Below are 11,810 nucleotides of genomic sequence, written 5' to 3' on the forward strand. Positions count from 1 at the left end.
CAAGTCAACTGCAGTGTTCCCTAGTGACACGGAAAAGAATCCTAAAGGGGAACAAAAGGGAGTGAGATGGGAAGACTGCAAGGCCATCACCATATTGAAGGAAGTCTCAGAAGAAGAAGGAATCAGACCCTCAGAACAGGAGCCAGAAATCTTGAAGGAAGGTTTGGAAGAAGCTAAGAGGAAAGTGAAACTGATCAAGCCAAGAACTGCAAAAAGGCACGATGGAAAACATACCAACCAAAAGCACCATTCCTCAGAGGTTAGGAGGAGGTGAAAAAGGGAAAACCTATTCAAGGTTTTAGAGACATTTAAGTCTCTCCATATCAATATTCCCTTTCTTGAGATTCTCCAGCAGATGCCTACACATATCAAGTATTTAAAGGAATTGTTGAGCAAGAAAAGAGTTTTGAAGGGAGGACAACGGTAACAATGAACAAAGAATGCAGTGCCCTCATCAAGAAGGACACAGTCTCTAAGAAAACAGACCCAGGAAGTTTTCATATCCCCTGCATCATAGGGGAAACAAAATTGACAGAGGATTCTGTGATCTAGGAGCTAGCATAAATGTGATGCCTCTAACTCTTATGAAGAGGCTACAACTGAATGAGGTGAGATCCACTGATGTAATCATACAACTGGCTGACAAAACTCAGAAGCAAGCTGAAGGGGTAGTTGAGAATGTGCTGGTGAAAGTGGGAGATTATTACTTCCCCACAGACTTTGTCATTTTGGACATGGAGGAAAGCTACTTACACCCTATCATTCTGGGCAGGCCATTCTAGCCACTACTAGAGCGCTCATAGATGTAGAACAAGGAGAGCTAATTCTGAGAATACATGATGAACAGCTCATTTTCAAAGTTTTCAAACCTGCATCTGAGCCTGAACCAGAACCTAAAAAGCCTAAGGATGATAGTAGCCATCTGTGTTTGGAGGAAAGTAATCCAGCAGCTGAAACTTTAAAACAGTCCTTGGAAGGCAAACAAGAGTTGCAAGAGTTAAAGCCACAAGAATCAATGGAAACAGATCAGAAGGATCCTCCTGGCATAAGGGTCAATGAAGAAATCCTCAAGAGAAAGGGAAGAATGGTAGGGAAATTGCCAAGAGGGTGGAGAAACAAGAAAATTCCCACTGAAGGTTTTTCTCCGGGAGATAAAGTGATATCAAGTCATTATCTGCCAATCCCACCTGGCCTCAAAACCATTCCTTCCCAGCTCCCTCATGTGTTCACAATCAGGAAAGTTCTTTCTATGGAACATTTAGAAGTCATGAAGGAATCAAATGGGGACGTTTTCATAGTGAGAGGAGAAGACATCAAGCACTACAATCCACCCTAACAAAGGACAACCGTCAAGCTAGTGACGTTAAAGAAGCGCTTCATGGGAGGCAACCCATGTTTTTAGTATCCTTACTCTTTATTGTTTTGCTTTACATCTAATAAAGCATGGTTTCTTATGCATGAACTTGAATCCTCAGGACAACTGTTGATAAAGTGCACTAAACATTGCATGTAAATTACAATTGGTCTCTAAGTTTGGTGTGCCTGAAGGCACTCCCAAATCTTATTCAAATTGTATTCAATCTTTCATTCAAGGTGCACGACCAACATTAAGTTTGGTGTTCCTTTTGAACACAGTTAATGAAAAGCAAGAAGTTCCTCTGGATTTAGAAGTTCATGACAAGTATACCATTTGCATGTTTTAATACTTTGATTTCAATTACTTTAGGTAGTAAAATTGTTTAGGATCAAAGCGCCAAAGTGACTAGGATTTATTAGAATTATGCACATTCATTAAGGACAACCAACATGGATTTCATGTCATCAGGAGACATTACCAAACACTAAGTTTGGTGTCCAGTAATAAGTGTGCATACATACAAAGGTCACGGCTATAAGCTCAGGAAGTCAATCATTGATTTACAATTCAAAAAGAAGGAAAAACATGTACAAGTACTATTCATTATTCACATGACCGAAAAAAATGATAGCAAATTTGTTTGTTCGTGCAGGTACAAAAGGAAAGATAAGAATGGAGGAAAAAGACAAGGGGGGAGGTACGGTGCTTGGTCAAAAAGGAAGTTCACAAGTCTTTGAAACTAACACATGGGAAAAGGGAGTTCTGCATGAAAAGATAGCTACATGTACAACCTAATGCACTCAGAATACTTCCAAGAAAATGAAAAGCAATTCGTCCTTCTCCCTAATTCATATATTTACCATCAGGCCACCCTTCACAAATCACCCTAGCCGTCCATTTTTCACTTACGGGCACTATAAAGAACCACTTGGGGAACGAGTTCCACACCACCAAATCTCCTTCATGCACATTTTCTTTCATCATAGCATAACTATCTCTTGCCGAAAAAAACCTCACCACACTTCCAACAACACTTCTTGCTTCACCTTGTCAACTTTAGCTTGTCACTTACCAAAACTAAAGAACCAATGGCAGCCTCATCTAGCCACAAAAAAGAAAAGACAAGCAGCCAATGGAGGAGAACAGGGAATTCGATGCATGGAGATACAAATCAGTTTTCCATGAGATTCAAGCCGAATGGATGAGACTATGGTACTGCGGGTCCTTTGATTTGAAGGATGTTCCCAGGTGTTTGGGAAAGATCAAAAAGGGAAGTGGGGCTCTGCTAAGCCAATACTAAAATCAACATCAACCTGGTGGAGTTTATGCAATGCCATGGGGAGGATTCCGTGACCCACTACAAGCTATGTGAGAGGGGTGAGTGACTTCGCCCCAGGCATCATGAACTCTTGGCCTGCTATCGTTTAGCGCAGTTAGAGGAGATGATAGGAGAACCTGACTATACGACTATTGCGGAAGACCTTTGTGCCATCAGAGCTGAATGGGTGAGAAAAACAAGAGGGGCTCAAGAGTCTTGAGAAGGGGAGACCTAACACCTGAAGGCTAAAGGGTGGTATGCAATAGTTAGGAATCCATCCTACCCACTGCAAACTCTTCAGAAATAGTCCCTAAAAGAGCCATCTTGCTACATTGCATTATGGGGGAGGGGAGATCAAGTTATAAGCTCATTGCTAACAGATAAAAAGCTTAGTGAAAATGACCCTGATCTGGCTCACTTCCCTAGCACATCATTAACTATGCATCGAGCCAAGTACTCTTGAAGAGAAAGACCTAATTGCTATATCCTGGAATGGCTATAACTCTACAGAATGATCTTGGCAATGTCAAGAATAAAAAGAAGAAATAAGAAGGGCAACAAGCAGAAGCAAAGCAAGAAGCAGAGCAAGAAGGATAAGAAGGAGAAGAAGGAGAAGAAGAGCAAGAAGAGCAAGGAATTCCAGAAAGAAGACAACAAATTCCCAGAGACCCCATGGATATGAGCAGAATGCAGGAAATCATAGAAGGAATGTCTCAACAATACATGAGGTCTCAGGAGAGACAAGAGGACTTTCACCTAAAAATGATGGATATGCAAAGGAACTTTGAATCAAGATTCTTAGATCTGCAAAGGGAACAGAATTACAATTACAGGAATCCCTCAGCCACATATGCCAACACCAAGATGCCAATGTCTTGGCAATCAAGGAAGCCACCACTTTACAGAACGCAAGATACTCAGTGCAAGCTGATTACAACATCAGTTCTCAATCAAGCTTAACTACATAGGGGAACATCTACACAAGATGGACCCAGCATTCCCAGCTTTTGATGAGTATTTCAAAGGGAGGAAAGAAGGAGAAATAAACAAGGCAATGATCCTTGAAAAAGGAGTGGAAGAAACAATGAAAAAGGCTGGATTCTGGAAAAAGCTCATAAGAAAAGACAAAGGAAGTACAAGTGGTCAAAAAGAGGTAGGAAGCAAGAAGAAGCAGGATCCCAAGAATCAAGAAGAACCAAGCAATAAATGAGAGGTGGTCTCGTTCCTTAATAATCAAATGATAATTGATGAATTGTCTTTATGAGCTTTCTTCATTATAAGTCATTTAAGTTTTATGTGAACGTCTAGTATGTTTGTCTGTTTATTGCTTGAATAAAGGAATGCCTAGATGTTTGGATATAATTCACCTTCTTAAACAAATGGCATGTTGTCTTTCCAAAAATTAAAAGAAAAAGTTGAACAAAAGTAGCTGGCTCAATAGTGACAAATCAAGAGAATTAAGTGGTGGTATGCATGCTTGATTGTTAGTCAGATCATGGAAATAGAGTGTAGATTATCTTTTTGTGTAGAAATTGAAAACTGTCTATGGATCTGATGAATAAATGTCTTTGGCCATGAAAAAGATAGAAAAAGAAGAAGAAAAAGCCACTAAAAAAAGCAACCAAAAAGAAAAAAAAATTGAGAAAAAAGCTAGGCACCAATGGTTGAACTTCTGAGACAAATGCCTGTGGTGTTTATGTATTAAGGATATGCTTGGATGAATAGGTTCTGAGGAGTGTTTCAACACTTGGTAACTTGGGTTAACTAACCCGGGATTATCAACCAAAAGTCCATTATCAAGAGCAACCTAAATACAAAACATTTAGTCACACAAAGAGGTGCTGGGCACCAATGTCTCAAGAAGAAATGTGAACTAAAATGCCTGCAGTGGATATGTGTAGTGCACTGATAAGAAAAAGAAAATGCCAAAGGCATGTGCAACACATGACACTAAGCAAACAAGGAGCAAAGGAGCTCAAAGAAAAAGAATAGAAAAACAAAGAAGAGAAAAGTGCCAAGGACATAAGAATAACAAGAGGCCATAGCAGTGTTTGATGAATGCAATGAAAAAGTGATGCTGTAACTTTCTGCATAAAACCCTTCTGATGAACTTCAAGTGCTTACTAATATAGCCAATGTAGTTGCTTTCTGTTTCATACTTTCTTCTCAAATAACTCAGGACTTGCTTAGGGACAAGCAAGTATTAAGTTTGGTGTTGTGATGCCAAGGCATCTTAGGCGAGTTTCACTAGCATTTTTCTGTTAGTTTTAGTTGTTTTATGCACTTTCTTGAGCTTAAAGTAACCAAGAATGGTTAAATGAATAACAAAGCAATGAACCATCCAAACAGTATGATTTTTATGCAAATTTCATGAGTTTTTAGTTATATTACTTGAATGCTATGAATGGAAGATTCTCATGAAAATTTGCAAGACTTTGATGCAGTTGTTTGGATGATTTCAGGAAAGAAGAGGCTAGGCAAGGAAGCAACAAAAATCAATAAAGGAAGCTTGAATATCACATGTGGAGTTTAAGTTCCAGTTTAAGCTTAAACTGGAACTTAAACGGCCAAATCATGAAAGCTGAGGAAAGGGTGAAAGTGGCGTTTAACCTCCAGTTTAACCTTAAACTGGAAGTTAAACGCCAGAAATGGGAAATGCACCAGGGAGCCATTTCCACGTTTAAGCTCCAGTTTAACCTTAAACTGGAGCTTAAACGTGTTCGACCAAGTTTTCTCCTCCAGGGTTGCTTTCTCCATTTCCACGTTTAAGCTCCAGTTTAACCTTAAACTGGAGCTTAAACGTGTTCGACCTCCAGGGCTACCTTTCTCCGCTTCCACGTTTAAGCTCCAGTTTAACCTTAAACTGGAGCTTAAACGTGTTCGACCTCCAGGATGGCTTTCTCTATTTCCACGTTTAAGCTCCAGTTTAACCTTAAACTGGAGCTTAAACGTGTTCGACCTCCAGGGCTGCTTTTCCTATCTCCACGTTTAAGCTTCAGTTTAACCTTAAACTGAAGCTTAAACGTGTTCGACTACGTTACCCTCCAGGGCTGCCTTCTTCCATTTCCACGTTTAAGCTTCGGTTTAACCTTAAACTGAAGCTTAAATGTGCTTCCACAAAAGGCATCACTGGAAGTGTCTGGCGTTTAAGCTGCAGTTTAAGCTTAAACTGCAACTTAAACGCCACTCTTGGAAAAGGTTTCTGGGCCAAAAATATTGCAGTTTAAGTTAGCATTTGAGCACAAACATTAACTTAAACTTACTCTGGTATGAAACCCAATTGAATATCATGGTTTATGGGATTGGGCCTGAAGGATTGATGAGTCTGGAATTTCAATTTGTTGAGTCATGTGTCATTACTTGATTATCACTAAGTTGGCTCAATGAATGTTACAGAATTTGGATCAGCAGCCTCATCAAGATTATGGATCATAAACCCAAAGCAAAAGGAAAGCAGGGAGAGGCCTCAAAGCCCAAGAAACACAACAGAAGCTCAATGAAGAAAGTGTATAAATAGGATAGAATTTAAGTTAGAGAGGGACTTTTTTTTACCTTTTCATTTTTGGGGAAGTTTTCATACTTTTGTAATTGAATTCAGAGCTATGACTCACTAAACCCCCTTTCATTGGGTTAAGGAGCTCTATTGTAATTCAATGAATCAATAATAGTTTTATCTTCTTCTTCAATCTTTTCTCTTGAATTTTGTTAGAAAGCTTCTCGATCTAATTCCATTGGGTAGTTGTCTTGGGAAAGAAACTACCCATAATTGGAATCCTTCGAACCTTGGGAAAGGAATGGAGGGTTCATGCTAGAGAAGCTTTCTCACAGTGAATTGGATTGGGGTTTGGATGGATATTGTGACATGTAATCCTACCAAATTGTGGTTCATGAAACTGTGTGGTATAATCAGTGATCGAGCATCATCTCTTCTTATGAACATTTAAGCCAAGGGATTGGAAATTTGTTTGTTTTTAGAGAGAATTGGTGAGCCAAGGGATTGGGATCCAATCATATAAGATTGCCAAGAAAAAATTCAATGAACGCATTGGTTGAGGAAGAGATAAAAATGTTTTGATTCGGAGATCTCAATATCTCCTAAAACCCAATGAATTCCCCATCTCCGATTTCCACTTTCTCTTTACATTCTGCAATTCAATTCATGCAATCACCCCTATTCCCTTTTAATTTCAGCAATTTAGCTTCTCGCTCTTTAATTCATGCAATTTAAGATTCCGCAATTTCTTGCCATTTACGTTTCCCGCCAATTTTACATTCCGCAACTCTCATCTAATTCTTGATTCCGCTCAACTAGACACACTTCTAATCCGAATTGCTCATTCAACCAATCCTTGTGGGATTCGACCTCACTCTATTGTGAGTTTTTACTTGACGATAACCGGTGCACTTGCCGGTGAACACCAAACTTAGTTCCTTGCCATATGCAGCAATTTGGATCATATGCAGAAAACCTCATGTGCTTTTATTAAGAAAATAACTATGAACTAGAAATTAAACTATTGTTTAAGTAGTTTCCCTGATTGGTTGGAGCTAGTGACTAGTCATGCTGAGGTAGAAATGTGCTTTTAATGAAGTTTTTGGTGGAACACCAAACTTAGAATCTCACATTCACCCTTGAATTGTTTTGGTGTGCAACACCAAACTTAGCTCCTTGCAATACAGATAAATCTACTTAACTCTTTTATTGAAATAACTACAAAAGAAAAACTACCTTTGGTTGGGTTGCCTCCCAACAAACGCTCGTTTACTGTCATTAGCTTGACATGTTGTTCCTGACTTTCTTCCTCTTCCTCCAGTTTGTTAAGAGGAATGACTTCAAGTGGATAAAGGAGCTAGTTAGTGCCCTTGTTGTGAATGCCTCTTTCCAGCAAGCTTTCCCTTGTGATTGGCTTGAGTGAACTTGCTTGTTGGCTCAGGAGTTGGATTGTTCTTCGACCTTCTCTTCTTCATGGATATGGTCCTTTGTTTCTCGGTCACAATCCTCATTTTGGTGCTTGTTTCTACTGCCTTCACATCCTTGATCTCAGAACTTGGTTGTTGTTGGACAGTTGGAGTATCCTGTTCATCAAAAGCTTCCTGAATTTGTGGTTCAATGAACCCTTCCTCTTTGCAACTCTCTGTTTCATTGGAGTGTGATCTCCCTTGATTGACTTTCTCCCTTTCTTGTTCTTCTGATTCCTCCCTTGGGTTTGCCATGGTATCACTAGAAGAATTGTGGGTAGGGATTTGCTTTGATAGATATCCAATTTGTGCTTCTAGCTTTTGAATGGCAGCACCTTGATTTTGTAAGTTGGATATCACTTCTTCCTTAAAGCTTTTCAAATCAGCCACATCTCTGCCCATAGTTGCAAGCATTCCTTCTATCCTGGTTAACTGATCATGAAGTGATTGGTTCGGATTGGGTTGATGAGGTTGATTATCTTGGCTGTGATATGGTGGCTGGGAGTATGTGTTTTGTGTGGGCTGATAGAGTCTTTGGTTGGAGTGTTGGTAGTGGTATGACTCTTGTGTGTAGTGGAATGAGTCTTGTGGATAGTGAAATGAATTGTATGAATTTGAGAAGGAATTTTGTGCTGAGAAATGCTCAAGTGATGAAGAATTTGGATATGTAAAACTAGGAGGTGAGGTTGGATAATTCAGAGGTGATGGCTCTTGATGAATGGGGTGTGAATAAGTGAAATCTCTTTGGTTTCGATCTTCCCAGCCACAACTTGAGTAGTGATCAAATTCACCAAAACATGGACCATTTTGTGGCTCTGGGAAGTACCCCGTTTCCTGTTCCTGATACTCCCACCCACCATGAGCATAATAACATGAATCATTCTGTGGTGGTGGAGAGTTTCTCATGAATTTTGATTGACCAAAAGATGATGGATACTCCTTTCTTTTTTGCAATGTGCTCAGTCTCAAACAATACTCATCCAAAGATAGTGGAAATTCCATAGTGAGCAATATCACAAACAGCTAGTGGTTAGTATGCTAACAAGTGAATAAGCAAAGAAAACAAATTAAAATTTGCAGAAATTAGCAGTAATAAACTGAAACAAAAACTATTAACAAAAGAAAAGAAAAATTGCTCAATCTAGTTAACTTCCAATTGGAGAATTGTCAATCGAAAACCAATCCCCGGCAACTTAGTGATAATCAAGTAATGACACATGACTCAACAAATTAAAATTCCAGACTCATCAATCCTTCAGGCCCAATCCCATAAACCATGATATTCAATTGGGTTTCATACCAGAGTTAGTTTAAGTTAATGTTTGTGCTCAAATGCTAACTTAAACTGCAATATTTTTGGCCCAGAAACCTTTTCCAAGAGTGGCGTTTAAGTTGCAGTTTAAGCTTAAACTGCAGCTTAAACGCCAGACACTTCCAGTGATGCCTTTTGTGGAAGCACGTTTAAGCTTCAGTTTAAGGTTAAACTGAAGCTTAAACGTGGAAATGGAAGAAGGCAGCCCTGGAGGGTAACGTAGTCGAACACGTTTAAGCTTCAGTTTAAGGTTAAACTGAAGCTTAAACGTGGAGATAGGAAAAGCAACCCTGGAGGTCGAACACGTTTAAGCTCCAGTTTAAGGTTAAACTGGAGCTTAAACGTGGAAATAGAGAAAGCCATCCTGGAGGTCGAACATGTTTAAGCTCCAGTTTAAGGTTAAACTGGAGCTTAAACGTGGAAGCGGAGAAAGGTAGCCCTGGAGGTCGAACACGTTTAAGCTCCAGTTTAAGGTTAAACTGGAGCTTAAACGTGGAAATGGAGAAAGCAACCCTGGAGGAGAAAACTTGGTCGAACACGTTTAAGCTCCAGTTTAAGGTTAAACTGGAGCTTAAACGTGGAAATGGCTCCCTGGTGCATTTCCCATTTCTGGCGTTTAACTTCCAGTTTAAGGTTAAACTGGAGGTTAAACGCCACTTTCACCCTTTCCTCAGCTTTCATGATTTTGGCCGTTTAAGTTCCAGTTTAAGCTTAAACTGGAACTTAAACTCCACATGTGATATTCAAGCTTCCTTTATTGATTTTTGTTGCTTCCTTGCCTAGCCTCTTCTTTCCTGAAATCATCCAAACAACTGCATCAAAGTCTTGCAAATTTTCATGAGAATCTTCCATTCATAGCATTCAAGTAATATAACTAAAAACTCATGAAATTTGCATAAAAATCATACTGTTTGGATGGTTCATTGCTTTGTTATTCATTTAACCATTCTTGGTTACTTTAAGCTCAAGAAAGTGCATAAAACAACTAAAACTAACAGAAAAATGCTAGTGAAACTCGCCTAAGATGCCTTGGAAGTTAACTAGATTGAGCATTTTTTTTTTGCTTTGTTCATTCAGTTCAAGTTACTTGTTTAATTTTAATTTCTGCACTCTGTTACATGCTTTCTTTCTTTATGCCTTTAAATTCAAGCAACTAACTCACTGACTCACTAACTATTTGAATTAATTCCTCAACTGCTCTAACCATACTCTTCCATTAACCAAGAGTATTTTACTTGTTTGTTGCCTGTGCTGTGTTCTTGTATGACAGGTAGGAGAGGAGAGACATCAACTCCTCCATATACCGAACCAGAGAGGACCCTTCATAGACTTAGAAGGGAAGCAAGAGGGAAGAGAGTACTGGGAGAAGAAGAATCTGAAGGAGAATCTGAGGACAATTTTGAGGAAGCTCTAGATCTCAACATGGAAAGAGAAGTTCATAACCATGGGAGAGCTGATGGAAACAATGCCATTCCCGAGAGGAGGGTTCTTGGTTCATACATAAACCCAACATCTGGGAATTGTGGTAGCAGCATTCAGAAACCACCCATTCAGGCCAACAATTTTGAGCTCAAACCACAGCTAATATCACTTGTGGAGAATCATTGTTCATTTGGTGGGAGTGCTAATGAAGACCCAAACCAACATCTCACAAAATTCCTGAGAATTTGCGACACTGTGAAGTCTAATGGAGTCCAGGAAGATGCCTATAAACTGCTTTCGTTCCCATTTTCACTTAGGGACAAAGCAGCTAAGTGGCTGGAATCATTCCCAAGGGGGAGCCTAACAACATGGGACGAGGTGGAAAGCAAGTTTCTGGCACGTTTCTACCCCCCACAAAAGGTCAATAGGCTTCGATCTGAGGTTCAGACTTTTAGACAACAAGATGGTGAAACTCTCTACGAGGCATGGGAGAGGTTCAAGGATTTGACAAGGAAATGCCCACCAGACATGTTCCATGACTGGGTGCAATTGCACATTTTCTATGATGGACTTTCTTATGAATCAAGGAAGGCTGTAGACCATTCATCAGGAGGTTCATTGAACAGGAAAAAGACCGTGGAAGAAGCCATTGAAGTGATTGAGACAGTGGCTGAGAATGAGTACTACTATGCATCAGAGAGACACAACACTAAGGGAGTCATGGAGCTGAACCATGTTGATACAATTCTAGCCCAAAACAAGGTGTTTGCCAAGCAACTAGCAGAGCTCACCAGGAAATTAGAAACAAAGCAAGTGGCTGCAATATACACACAAGATCAAGAGGAAGCAAGCACTGAAGGAGGTGATTGGGAAGAGGCCAATTATGTAGGAAATCAACAAAGGCAACCATATGATCCACATTCCAACACTTACAACCCAGGCTGGAAAAACCACCCAAACTTTGGGTGGGGAAACCAGCAAAACCAACATAACAAGTCCACATACCAAAACTCCAACCAAAGATCATATCAAGCCACACAAAACACTTACTCCCAACCATCATATCATGGCCAAAATAGTCAACCTACCCAACCTAATCCGAACCAACAATTTCAAGATCAATTGAACAGGATAGAAGGAAGGCTGGCAAACATGGGTCAGGACGTAAGTGAGTTGAAAAGCTTTAGGGATGATGTGAGATCTACCTTAAGGAACCATGGTGAAAGACTAAAGAGGATGGAGTCTCAAGTAGGAGAGCTGTCTCAACAAGCCCCCAAGTCAACTGCAGTGTTCCCTAGTGACACGGAAAAGAATCCTAAAGGGGAACAAAAGGGAGTGAGATGGGAAGACTGCAAGGCCATCACCATATTGAAGGAAGTCTCAGAAGAAGAAGGAATCAGACCCTCAGAACAGGAGCCAGAAATCTTGAAGGAAGGTTTGGA

The 11,810-nt window shown here is 39.9% G+C and overlaps 1 non-coding gene across 1 annotated transcript; it reads right to left on the reverse strand.

Moving 5' to 3' along the window:
• Positions 1 to 10,794: 10,794 nt before the first annotated feature.
• On the reverse strand, positions 10,795 to 10,898 carry LOC112738766 (small nucleolar RNA R71). The gene has a single exon (XR_003169711.1). It is a non-coding gene; the product is annotated as a small nucleolar RNA R71 (small nucleolar RNA).
• Between the last annotated feature and the right edge of the window lie 912 nt (positions 10,899 to 11,810).

The sequence above is a fragment of the Arachis hypogaea genome, chromosome 13 (assembly GCF_003086295.3).
Source record: "Arachis hypogaea cultivar Tifrunner chromosome 13, arahy.Tifrunner.gnm2.J5K5, whole genome shotgun sequence".
NCBI lineage: Eukaryota > Viridiplantae > Streptophyta > Magnoliopsida > Fabales > Fabaceae > Arachis > Arachis hypogaea.